This window comes from Rhipicephalus microplus, unplaced genomic scaffold, assembly GCF_043290135.1.
Source record: "Rhipicephalus microplus isolate Deutch F79 unplaced genomic scaffold, USDA_Rmic scaffold_204, whole genome shotgun sequence".
Lineage (NCBI taxonomy): Eukaryota > Metazoa > Arthropoda > Arachnida > Ixodida > Ixodidae > Rhipicephalus > Rhipicephalus microplus.
Genome location: NW_027464775.1, coordinates 182,501 through 195,000, shown reverse-complemented (window position 1 = coordinate 195,000; position 12,500 = coordinate 182,501). Strand labels below are relative to the sequence as shown.

The following is a 12,500-nucleotide window of genomic DNA, read 5'->3' as shown; positions in this document are numbered from 1 at the left end:
CCCGGCTGACGCAGTTTTCGCGCCGCCCCGGCTGACGCGGTTTCGTGCCGCCCCGGCAGACGCGGTTTTCGCGCCGCCCCGGCTGACGCGGTTTCGTGCCGCCCCGGCAGACGCAGTTCGGACTTAGCACTTTTCGGCTGTGCCTGGCTGGCGGCCCACTCACTCAATCGCCATGTCTGTTTGCCACAGTTTTCCCGGTGGTGCCGCACCCGGGCTCGCCCCGGCTGACGCAGTTTTCGCGCCGCCCCGGCTGACGCGGTTTCGTGCCGCCCCGGCAGACGCGGTTTTCGCGCCGCCCCGGCTGACGCGGTTTCGTGCCGCCCCGGCAGACGCAGTTCGGACTTAGCACTTTTCGGCTGTGCCTGGCTGGCGGCCCACTCACTCGATCGCCATGTCTGTTTGCCACAGTTTTCCCGGTGGTGCCGCACCCGGGCTCGCCCCGGCAGACGCGTTTTTTTTTTCTTTCGCCCCGGCTGACGCAGTTTTCGCGCCGCCCCGGCTGACGCGGTTTCGTGCCGCCCCGGCAGACGCGGTTTTTTGCGCCGCCCCGGCTGACGCGGTTTTTGCCGCCCCGGCTGACGCAGTTCGGACTTAGCACTTTTCGGCTGTGCCTGGCTGGCGGCCCACTCACTCGATCGCCATGTCTGTTTGCCACAGTTTTCCCGGTGGTGCCGCACCCGGGCTCGCCCCGGCTGACGCAGTTTTCGCGCCGCCCCGGCTGACGCGGTTTCGTGCCGCCCCGGCAGACGCGGTTTTCGCGCCGCCCCGGCTGACGCAGTTCGGACTTAGCACTTTTTGGGCTGAGCCTGGCTGGCGGCCCACTCACTCGATCGCCATGTCTGTTTGCCACAGTCTTCCCGGTGGTGCCGCACCCGGGCTCGCCCCGGCAGACGCGTTTTTTTTTCTTTCGCCCCGGCAGACGTGGTTCCCCCCCCCCCTTTTCGCTCGCCCCGGCTGACGAGGTTTTCGCGCCGCCCCGGCTGACGAGGTTTTCGCGCCGCCCCGGCTGACGCAGTTTTCGCGCCGCCCCGGCTGACGCGGTTTTCGCGCCGCCCCGGCTGACGCGGTTTTTGCGTCGCCCCGGCTGACACGGTTCGGACTTTGCACTTTTCGGCTGTGCCTGGCTGGCGGCCCACTCACTCGATCGCCATGTCTGTTTGCCACAGTTTTCCCGGTGGTGCCGCACCCGGGCTCGCCCCGGCTGACGCAGTTTTCGCGCCGCCCCGGCTGACGCGGTTTCGTGCCGCCCCGGCAGACGCGGTTTTCGCGCCGCCCCGGCTGACGCGGTTTCGTGCCGCCCCGGCAGACGCAGTTCGGACTTAGCACTTTTCGGCTGTGCCTGGCTGGCGGCCCACTCACTCAATCGCCATGTCTGTTTGCCACAGTTTTCCCGGTGGTGCCGCACCCGGGCTCGCCCCGGCTGACGCAGTTTTCGCGCCGCCCCGGCTGACGCGGTTTCGTGCCGCCCCGGCAGACGCGGTTTTCGCGCCGCCCCGGCTGACGCGGTTTCGTGCCGCCCCGGCAGACGCAGTTCGGACTTAGCACTTTTCGGCTGTGCCTGGCTGGCGGCCCACTCACTCGATCGCCATGTCTGTTTGCCACAGTTTTCCCGGTGGTGCCGCACCCGGGCTCGCCCCGGCAGACGCGTTTTTTTTTTTCTTTCGCCCCGGCTGACGCAGTTTTCGCGCCGCCCCGGCTGACGCGGTTTCGTGCCGCCCCGGCAGACGCGGTTTTTTGCGCCGCCCCGGCTGACGCGGTTTTTGCCGCCCCGGCTGACGCAGTTCGGACTTAGCACTTTTCGGCTGTGCCTGGCTGGCGGCCCACTCACTCGATCGCCATGTCTGTTTGCCACAGTTTTCCCGGTGGTGCCGCACCCGGGCTCGCCCCGGCTGACGCAGTTTTCGCGCCGCCCCGGCTGACGCGGTTTCGTGCCGCCCCGGCAGACGCGGTTTTCGCGCCGCCCCGGCTGACGCAGTTCGGACTTAGCACTTTTTGGGCTGAGCCTGGCTGGCGGCCCACTCACTCGATCGCCATGTCTGTTTGCCACAGTCTTCCCGGTGGTGCCGCACCCGGGCTCGCCCCGGCAGACGCGTTTTTTTTTCTTTCGCCCCGGCAGACGTGGTTCCCCCCCCCCTTTTCGCTCGCCCCGGCTGACGAGGTTTTCGCGCCGCCCCGGCTGACGCAGTTTTCGCGCCGCCCCGGCTGACGCGGTTTCGTGCCGCCCCGGCTGACGCGGTTTTCGCGCCGCCCCGGCTGACGCGGTTTTTGCGTCGCCCCGGCTGACACGGTTCGGACTTTGCACTTTTCGGCTGTGCCTGGCTGGCGGCCCACTCACTCGATCGCCATGTCTGTTTGCCACAGTTTTCCCGGTGGTGCCGCACCCGGGCTCGCCCCGGCTGACGCAGTTTTCGCGCCGCCCCGGCTGACGCGGTTTCGTGCCGCCCCGGCAGACGCGGTTTTCGCGCCGCCCCGGCTGACGCGGTTTCGTGCCGCCCCGGCAGACGCAGTTCGGACTTAGCACTTTTCGGCTGTGCCTGGCTGGCGGCCCACTCACTCAATCGCCATGTCTGTTTGCCACAGTTTTCCCGGTGGTGCCGCACCCGGGCTCGCCCCGGCTGACGCAGTTTTCGCGCCGCCCCGGCTGACGCGGTTTCGTGCCGCCCCGGCAGACGCGGTTTTCGCGCCGCCCCGGCTGACGCGGTTTCGTGCCGCCCCGGCAGACGCAGTTCGGACTTAGCACTTTTCGGCTGTGCCTGGCTGGCGGCCCACTCACTCGATCGCCATGTCTGTTTGCCACAGTTTTCCCGGTGGTGCCGCACCCGGGCTCGCCCCGGCAGACGCGTTTTTTTTTTTCTTTCGCCCCGGCTGACGCAGTTTTCGCGCCGCCCCGGCTGACGCGGTTTCGTGCCGCCCCGGCAGACGCGGTTTTTTGCGCCGCCCCGGCTGACGCGGTTTTTGCCGCCCCGGCTGACGCAGTTCGGACTTAGCACTTTTCGGCTGTGCCTGGCTGGCGGCCCACTCACTCGATCGCCATGTCTGTTTGCCACAGTTTTCCCGGTGGTGCCGCACCCGGGCTCGCCCCGGCTGACGCAGTTTTCGCGCCGCCCCGGCTGACGCGGTTTCGTGCCGCCCCGGCAGACGCGGTTTTCGCGCCGCCCCGGCTGACGCAGTTCGGACTTAGCACTTTTTGGGCTGAGCCTGGCTGGCGGCCCACTCACTCGATCGCCATGTCTGTTTGCCACAGTCTTCCCGGTGGTGCCGCACCCGGGCTCGCCCCGGCAGACGCGTTTTTTTTTCTTTCGCCCCGGCAGACGTGGTTCCCCCCCCCCCCCTTTTCGCTCGCCCCGGCTGACGAGGTTTTCGCGCCGCCCCGGCTGACGCAGTTTTCGCGCCGCCCCGGCTGACGCGGTTTCGTGCCGCCCCGGCTGACGCGGTTTTCGCGCCGCCCCGGCTGACGCGGTTTTTGCGTCGCCCCGGCTGACACGGTTCGGACTTTGCACTTTTCGGCTGTGCCTGGCTGGCGGCCCACTCACTCGATCGCCATGTCTGTTTGCCACAGTTTTCCCGGTGGTGCCGCACCCGGGCTTGCCCCGGCAGACGCGTTTTTTTTTTCTTTCGCCCCGGCTGACGCAGTTTTCGCCCCGCCCCGGCTGACGCGGTTTCGTGCCGCCCCGGCAGACGCGGTTTTTTGCGCCGCCCCGGCTGACGCGGTTTTTGCCGCCCCGGCTGACGCAGTTCGGACTTTGCACTTTTTGGCTGAGCCTGGCTGGCGGCCCACTCACTCGATCGCCATGTCTGTTTGCCACAGTTTTCCCGGTGGTGCCGCACCCGGGCTCGCCCCGGCAGACGCGTTTTTTTTTCCTTCGCCCCGGCAGACGTGGTTCCCCCCCCCCCCTCCGTCTTTCTTTTTGTTTTTTTTTTCGCCGCGGCTGAAGTGGATTTTTCGGTGCCTCGACGCCCCGGTAGTCGCGGTTTTTCCGTTTCCGCACGGCCCCGGCTGACGCTGCTCGGTCACAGTCGCCTTTTGTGAGGATTGCAGACTTCTTGAGCGCGGGTGTTTTTTTTTGTTGTTGTTGTTGTTTTATTACGCATTCGCTCCAGCAGACGCTGTTTAGACTTTTTGTTTCCTCTTTTATCCTGCGACGAGGTGACGAGGTTTATTCGGTGCCCCGCCGCCCCGGCTGAAGTGATTTTTCCTGTCCCGTGCCGCCCCGGCTGACGCGGTTGGGACTTCGCGTTTGTTCGGCCGCCACGGGTTTTGGCGCACTCGCTCGGTTGCTTGTTGTTGCCACTTGTTGCGAACCCAGGTTTCTTGAGCGAGCGCGGGCGTTTTTTCTTCCTTTCTTTCTTTGTTCTATGTGTTAGCGAATCGGCCTTTAATATCACACGAGGACTCACAACCAACAATTTTCAGTTTGAAGTGTAAAAAATCTGCAGGTGTTGACGTAACTGACTTGCCCCGTACCCTTGAGTACATCCATGAAGTTCTCGTAGTACTACTAAATCGCATTATTCCAAGTGGAGAAATTCCCATAAACTTGCAAACCTCTACACGAAAATCGGTGCGCGTGATAAAGTTGAAAATTATCGTCCGATATCAAATGTGCCTTCTATAACACAAATTCTAGGAAAAAAAAAAAACACTTGTTCGCCGTTTTCTGCGCCGTGACTGGCAGCACTCCGGCGAAGCGAAACGGGGTCGATTCGAGCACGATATCGGCGTCTTTCGACGTGCTCGCCGGCGACCGTCGCACGAGTACGTCGCACGAGCGCGTCTGCCGGGGCGCCGTTTGCGAAGCCGACGCAAAAGTGGGAACCGCCGCTCGGATGATCGCCGCTTTCGGCAGAGTGAGTGTTGGCACTCCGGGGAAGCGAAACAGCGTGAATGCGCCCACGAAATCGGCGTATTTTGAAGTGCCCGCCGGCGACCGTCGCACGAGTACGGTAAACCGCGTCAGCCGGGGCGTAGTTCGGGACGCCGACGAAAAAGTGGGAAGCGCAACTCGGATCTTCGCCGTTTTTGCAGGAGTGAGTGGCGGCCCTCCTGCGAGACCAAGAAGCATCGATTCGTGCACGAATTCGGCGCCTTTCGACGTGATCGCCGGCGACCGTCGCTCGAGTAGGGCAAACCGCGTCTGCCGGGGCGGGCTTCGGGACGCCGATGCGAAAGTGGGAAACGCTGCTCGGATGTTCGCCGTTTTTGGCCGAGTGAGTGCTGGCACTCGGGCGAAGCCAAACGGGGCCGATTACGGCACGATATCGGCGTCTTTCGACGTGCCCGGCGGCGACCGTCGCACGAGTACGGTAAACCGCGTCAGCCCGGGCGGAGTTCGGGACGCCGATGCGAAAGTGGAGAACGCCGCTCGGATCTTCGCCGTTTTTGGAGGAGTGAGTGGCGGCACTCCGGAGAAGCCAAGGAGCGCCAATTAGCGCACGATATCGGCGTCTTTCGACGCGCTCGCCGGCGACCGTCGCACGAGTAGGGCAAACCGCGTCTGCCGGGGCGGGGTTTACGACGCCGACGCAAAAGTGGGAACCGCCGCTCGGATGTTGGCCGTTTTTGGCAGAGTGAGTGCTGGCACACCGGCGACGCGAAAGAGCGCGAAAGCGCCCACGAAAGTGGCGTATTTGGACGTGCTTGACGGCGACCGCTGCAGGAGTACGAAAAACCACGTCAGCCGGGGCGAGCGACCCACGGCGGTCTGGGTGCTTATCGCTGCTATTATAGGGGCACCCCGGCAGACGCAGAAAAAAAAAATTTTTTTTCGACCTTCTTTTTTGCTGGTCGAGCTCGGGTAACCCAGGTCGCAATGGGAGCCGCGCACGAAAGCGGCGTCGCGAGACGCGTTCGCGGTCGCTAGTCGCACGAGCTCGGCAACCGCGTCAGCCGGCGCGGAGTTCGGGATGCCGACGGCTAAGTGGGTACCGCTGCTCGGATGTTCGCCGTTTTTGGCCGAGTGAGTGCTGGCACTCCGGCGAAGCGAAACGGGGCCGATTCGGGCACGATATCGGCGTATTTCGACGTGCTCGCCGGCGACCGTCGCACGAGTACGGCAAAGCGCGTCTGCCGGGGCGAGGTTTGCGATGCCGACGAAAAAGTGGGAAGCGCCGCTCGGATCTTCGCCGTTTTTGCAGGAGTGAGTGGCGGCCCTCCTGCGAGACCAAGAAGCATCGACTCGCGCACGATATCGGTGTCTTTCGACGTGCCCGCCGGCCACCGCCGCACGAGTACGGCAAACCGCGTATGCCGGGGCGGGGTTGGCGACGCCGACGCAAAAGTGGGAACCGCCACTAGGATGTTCGCCGTTTTTGGCAGAGTGAGTGCTGGCACTCCGGCGAAGCGAAAGAGCGCGAATGCGCCCACGAAAGTGGCGTGTTTGGACGTGCTTGACGACGACCACCGCCGGAAAACGAAAAACCACGTCAGCCGGGGCGAGCGACCCATGGCGGTCTGGGTGCTTATCGCTGCTATTATAGGGGCACCCCGGCAGACGCAAAAAAAAAAAAAATTTTTTTCGACATTCTTTTTTGCTCGTCGACCTCGGGTGACCCAGGTCGCAGTGGGAGCCGCGCACGAAAGCGGCGTCGCGAGACGGCTTCGCGGTCGCTAGTCGCACGAGCTCGGCAACCGCGTCTGCCGGGGCGGAGTTCGGGACGCCGACGGCTAAGTGGGAACCGCCGCTCGGATGTTCGCCGTTTGTGGCCGAGTGAGTGCTGGCACTCCGGCGAAGCCAAACGGGGCCGATTCCGGCACGATATCGGCGTCTTTCTACGTGCTCGCCGGCGACCGTCGCACGAGTACGGCAAAGTGCGTCTGCCGGGGCGGGGTTTGCGACGCGTACGCAATAGTGAGAACCGTCGCTCGGATGTTCGTCGTCTTTCGCCGAGCCAGTGCTGGCACTCCGGCGAAGCCGAACGGAGCCGATTCGGGCACGATATCGGCGTCTTTCCACGTGCTCGCCGGCGACCGTCGCACGAGTACGGTAAACCGCGTCAGCCGGGGCGGAGTTCGGGACGCCGATGCGAAAGTGGGAAGCGCCGCTCGGATCTTCGCCGTTTTTGGAGGAGTCAGTGGCGGCACTCCGGTGAAGCCAAGGTGCGCCAATTCGCGCACGATATCGGCGTCTTTCGACGTGCCCGCCGGCCACCGTCGCACGAGTACGGCAAACCTCGTCTGCCGGGGCGGGGTTTGCGACGCCGACGCAAAAGTGGGAACCGCCGCTCGGATGTTCGCCGTTTTTGGCAGAGTGAGTGCTGGCACTCCGGCGAAGCGAAAGAGCGTGAATGCGCCCACGAAAGTAGCGTATTTGGACGTGCTTGACGGCGACCGCCGCAGGAGTACGAAAAACCACGTCAGCCGGGGCGAGCGACCCACGGCGGTCTGGGTGCTTATCGCTGCTATTATAGGGGCACCCCGGCAGACGCAGAAAGAAAAAAAAAATGGGGACATGGCGTGCGTCACCGTGCGGCTTCGCAGCGTTGCCGAAGTCGCCGAGCCCTTCGACTGAGCCGAACGGCGGACAGGGAACGTTGGTCGGCCGTTCTAACCTGTCGGTGCCACGCCGAGACGTCGTTAAGGAAAACCGCGTCGTGGGCCTCTACGACGCCGTCGAGTCGTTGTACGTTTGGTGTCCAGCGTGTCGGCGGCGAGTAGCGGACACGTCGTTCACGACTTCGGTCTTTCGCAGTCGACGCGAACTTGCGGAGAGTCGTGGTGCCTCACGTTTTCGGCAGAAACCGCGGCGGAATTTTCCCGTGCGTGCGCGCACGACCTCGGTGCTGTGCCGTCAGCGTAGTGTTGCACAAACTCGTGGCCTACCCAAGGTGCGGTACGTTTGCGGCCGTATCCTCGGTGGGAATTTCGTGAGTAGGGTCGCAAATTCTACGACCTCGGCGGGTTTGAGAGCGACGTAGACTTGTGGCACGCTCAACGTGCCACACGTTTCGGGGCACACCCGCGGTGAAATTTTCTCGAGTACGCTCGTATTAGTGCCCAAGGAGGTCTGGGTACTTATCGCTGCTATTATGTGGGGGTTCTCGTGAGCGGCGTACGCGAAAGCGACCGGGTGTCTGATATGCGGCGGGCTTCGGCCTCGTCAAGCGTGTCCTCGGGTCTGCTCCAGGGGAATCCACGGCAGTCGTCTGCAGCCTCATCCGCTTGATGCGTTAGGGGCTGGTTGTCGGACGGTGCCGTTTTACCACGATATCGAGGTGTGTTCCGTGTCGTCCTCGGGCGATTCAGATGCGAAAGCGCCGAAGACGCGGGCGTGACCCGTCGTCTGGCGGCTTTGCAGTCTCGGCTCCGTTGCTAGTTCCGGCCGGTCCACCGACAGTGCAGCGGGCTTGGGCAACCCGCACGGCGCGACCGAGTCGATGCAACGAAAAAGAGCGAGCATGAACGTGCTTCTTGCCGCACGGCTCCCACTCGTCTTTCGGGAAGGTTGTGCCGTAGCGAGCTCGAACGCCGTCATCTCGGAGTGCAAAATAAGCGTGTTGGGGCGCCTGAAGGTGGCCTCCGCCGCACACAGACTGCGTCCGGCCCGCCGAAGGCGAGGACGGACGCGCAGTCGAACGATTACCTGGTTGATCCTGCCAGTAATCATATGCTTGTCTCAAAGATTAAGCCATGCATGTCTAAGTACATGCCGAAATAAGGCGAAACCGCGAATGGCTCATTAAATCAGTTATGGTTCCTTAGATCGTTTCTTCCTACTTGGATAACTGTGGCAATTCTAGAGCTAATACATGCAGTGAGCCTGGAGCCCTTTGGGTAACGGGTGCTTTTATTAGACCAAGATCGATCGGGTTTCGGCCCGTATTGTGTGGTGACTCTGGATAACTTTGTGCTGATCGCATGGCCACGAGCCGGCGACGTTTCTTTCAAGTGTCTGCCTTATCAACTTTCGATGGTAGGTTACTTGCTTACCATGGTTGTTACGGGTAACGGAGAATCAGGGTTCGATTCCGGAGAGGGAGCCTGAGAAACGGCTACCACATCCAAGGAAGGCAGCAGGCGCGCAAATTACCCACTCCCGGCACGGGGAGGTAGTGACGAAAAATAACAATACGGGACTCTTTTGAGGCCCCGTAATTGAAATGAGTACACTCTAAATCCTTTAACGAGGATCAATTGGAGGGCAAGTCTGGTGCCAGCAGCCGCGGTAATTCCAGCTCCAATAGCGTATACTAAAGCTGCTGCGGTTAAAAAGCTCGTAGTTGGATCTCAGTTCCAGACGAGTAGTGCATCTACCCGATGCGACGGCTCGGACTGAACATCATGCCGGTTCTTTCTTGGTGCACTTCATTGTGTGCCTCGAGATGGCCGGTGCTTTTACTTTGAAAAAATTAGAGTGCTCAACGCAGGCGAGTCGCCTGAATAAACTTGCATGGAATAATAGAACAAGACCTCGTTTCTGTTCTGTTGGTTTTTGGAATACGAGGTAATGATTAAGAGGGACGGACGGGGGCATTCGTATTGCGGCGCTAGAGGTGAAATTCTTGGACCGTCGCAAGACGAACTACTGCGAAAGCATTTGCCAAGAATGTTTTCATTGATCAAGAACGAAAGTCAGAGGTTCGAAGGCGATCAGATACCGCCCTAGTTCTGACCATAAACGATGCCAACCAGCGATCCGCCTGAGTTACTCAAATGACTCGGCGGGCAGCTTCCGGGAAACCAAAGTATTTGGGTTCCGGGGGAAGTATGGTTGCAAAGCTGAAACTTAAAGGAATTGACGGAAGGGCACCACCAGGAGTGGAGCCTGCGGCTTAATTTGACTCAACACGGGAAAACTTACCCGGCCCGGACACTGGGAGGATTGACAGATTGAGAGCTCTTTCTTGATTCGGTGGATGGTGGTGCATGGCCGTTCTTAGTTGGTGGAGCGATTTGTCTGGTTAATTCCGATAACGAACGAGACTCTAGCCTATTAAATAGGTGCGGGGTTCCCAGCACCTTACAACCTTCTTAGAGGGACAAGCGGCTCCTAGCCGCACGAAACAGAGCAATAACAGGTCTGTGATGCCCTTAGATGTCCGGGGCCGCACGCGCGCTACACTGAAGGAAGCAGCGTGTCTTTATCCCTGTCTGAAAAGACTGGGTAACCCGTGGAACTTCTTTCGTGATTGGGATAGGGGCTTGCAATTGTTCCCCTTGAACGAGGAATTCCCAGTAAGCGCGAGTCATAAGCTCGCGTTGATTACGTCCCTGCCCTTTGTACACACCGCCCGTCGCTACTACCGATTGAATGATTTAGTGAGGTCTTCGGACCGATGTCCGGCGCGGCCTTTCGGTTGCGCCGGTCTGTTGGAAAGATGACCAAACTTGATCATTTAGAGGAAGTAAAAGTCGTAACAAGGTTTCCGTAGGTGAACCTGCGGAAGGATCATTAACGGATTGTGAAGGGTGAGCGCCTCAGCTGCGTCTGCGCCCGACACTTTCTGCCGCTGACCCCGTTTGGACGCGGGGTCGGCTTTTCCCCACGGGGCTGCCTGAATGTGGAGCGGCACCCCGTGACAAATTGTTGCGCCCAGCGGACGCCAACACCGCGACCTTGGACGGTCGGCCAGGTGGCGGACGCGGGTACAAACGGCGCAACGCACTCATAGGTCGGCTTTCGACCCGCCACAGCACCGTGGCTCGAAGCGCTCGAAATGCGCGACCCGACCGCTGCGGGACCGCCTAGTACTGTAAACAGGAGCGGCGGAGCGCGAACGGCGAGTCGTGGTTACGTCGGTAGAAGGCGAGGCTGCGCGTTCCCGAAACGCCAGCCGAGTGCCCTCCCGACCGTTCGAGCGTGCAAGAACGAGACCCGACAATCGCGCGGCGACTGCCAAGTACGAGAGGAACGGCACAAGCGTCGGCGGTCGGTCAAGGAACTGGCGATGTGACGGGTCCGCTGTGCACCAGTGCATACCGTCCCGCCGTCCGCGGCAAGCGCCTCCGCGTCCTCGGGTGACGGAGGCTGCCGGTCGGTTCTTGCAGGCGAGGGATCTCGCTGGCACCGGTTCGCGTTGACGCGCGGCCGGTCATGGCACGGCGATGCGACGGCCGAGGTGCGCAGTACTCGATGGAGGAACCGCACGCTCCGATGACCGTCCCGCCCTCCGCGGCGTATGCGTACCGACCGTAATGGTTGCAGCAGCGCCGGCCGGCTTTTGAATTCGCCACACGAAACACGGTGCGAGATCGCGGTTAGGGGAGCGTCGACGTTGCCAGGCGTTTTGCTTGCTGCCGAGGGAAAGGCGGCACGGCCACGTCGCGCTCGTCGCGATTAGCGGGTCTGCGCGCTTTGGGAAGGTGCCGCAACGACTTGCCGAAAGAGGAAGCACGGAAGAACGAGGGACTTGGACGTCCCGACAATTGAACGCACTTGCGGCCAGGCCCTTGCTGGCTTCGTTCTTCCGCCTCGAGTAGGCTCGTACGCGGCTCCGGCGCCGAAAGTGGTCCTTGGCACCGACTTCGGTGGACGTGGGAAGTGCCGCGCAAGTACGGCGCGCCTGGCTCCACCTGTTGGCTAAAGTAGGCAGCCGGATCGGCATTTTGGTGTGCGGTGGCAAACCGTGGATGCGAAAAAAGCTTGTGCGATTTCGTGGAACAAAAAGCGGGGGTCCCCCTTTTTATGCGGAGGAGACCGACCCGCCTGCCGTGGTGAACCGCGACGCCACGGTAAAAACGGGAGAGGCTTGTCGATGGGACCGTGCATCCCGCGCTCCACGGAGGCCGGGAGGCGGCCGCCCGAGGAAATGTGTAGCCGTCGAGGCCCGCATCTGCGTGCACTCTTATCCAAATGGGTGTACCGCAGGCATTTTCTGGTTAGGCGGGCCAATGAGAGCGAGCACACAACGATACCTACGGGTCCGGCTTGGAGAACCGGCTTCGACGCCTCCCGAGTATTTATAGAGGGGTGGACCACGAAAGCACTCGCAAGTAGCGAAAGCGAAACGCCGTCCGAAACACACCGTTTGCTCGATTTGCGGCAGCCGAAAAAGGCGCGGCAGAGTTTTGGAGTCCAAGCGTGCGCTGAAAAGCGCCCTTCTTGGCCACTGTTTGGCCGAGTGCCAGAAACGTTTGGTTTTGACTGTACGGAATTGAACAAACACTTTTTCACGACTCTAAGCGGTGGATCACTCGGTTCTCGGGTCGATGAAGAACGCAGCCAGCTGCGAGACTTGGTGTGAATTGCAGGACACACTGAGCACTGATTCTTTGAACGCACATTGCGGCCTTGGGTCTTCCCTTGGCTTCGTCTGTCTGAGGGTCGGATCACATATCAAGAGAGCCTTCGGCGCACAAGGGAACGTGAGCCGTCGACTCGTTTTGACCGCGTCGGCAACACGGACAGCACGCTGAACACCTCACAGCGAGCGCCAACAGCGGCCACTCAAGGGCGAGACGGTGGCGACCGTCGTGCCAGAGCCCAACCGAAACGGGGGCGACCGACTGCATTGAGGATGTGGCACCTCGTTGAGACCGCCGCAGGACTTCGAGTCGGAAGGAA

The 12,500-nt window shown here is 61.7% G+C and overlaps 2 non-coding genes across 2 annotated transcripts; both read left to right on the top strand.

Annotated features, from left to right (window-relative positions):
* The first annotated feature begins 8,576 nt into the window (after nucleotides 1–8,576).
* On the top strand, nucleotides 8,577–10,391 carry LOC142792108 (small subunit ribosomal RNA). The gene has a single exon (XR_012890661.1). It is a non-coding gene; the product is annotated as a small subunit ribosomal RNA (ribosomal RNA).
* A 1,719-nt stretch (nucleotides 10,392–12,110) lies between these two features.
* LOC142792093 (5.8S ribosomal RNA) lies at nucleotides 12,111–12,263 on the top strand. The gene has a single exon (XR_012890647.1). It is a non-coding gene; the product is annotated as a 5.8S ribosomal RNA (ribosomal RNA).
* Nucleotides 12,264–12,500: the final 237 nt, after the last annotated feature.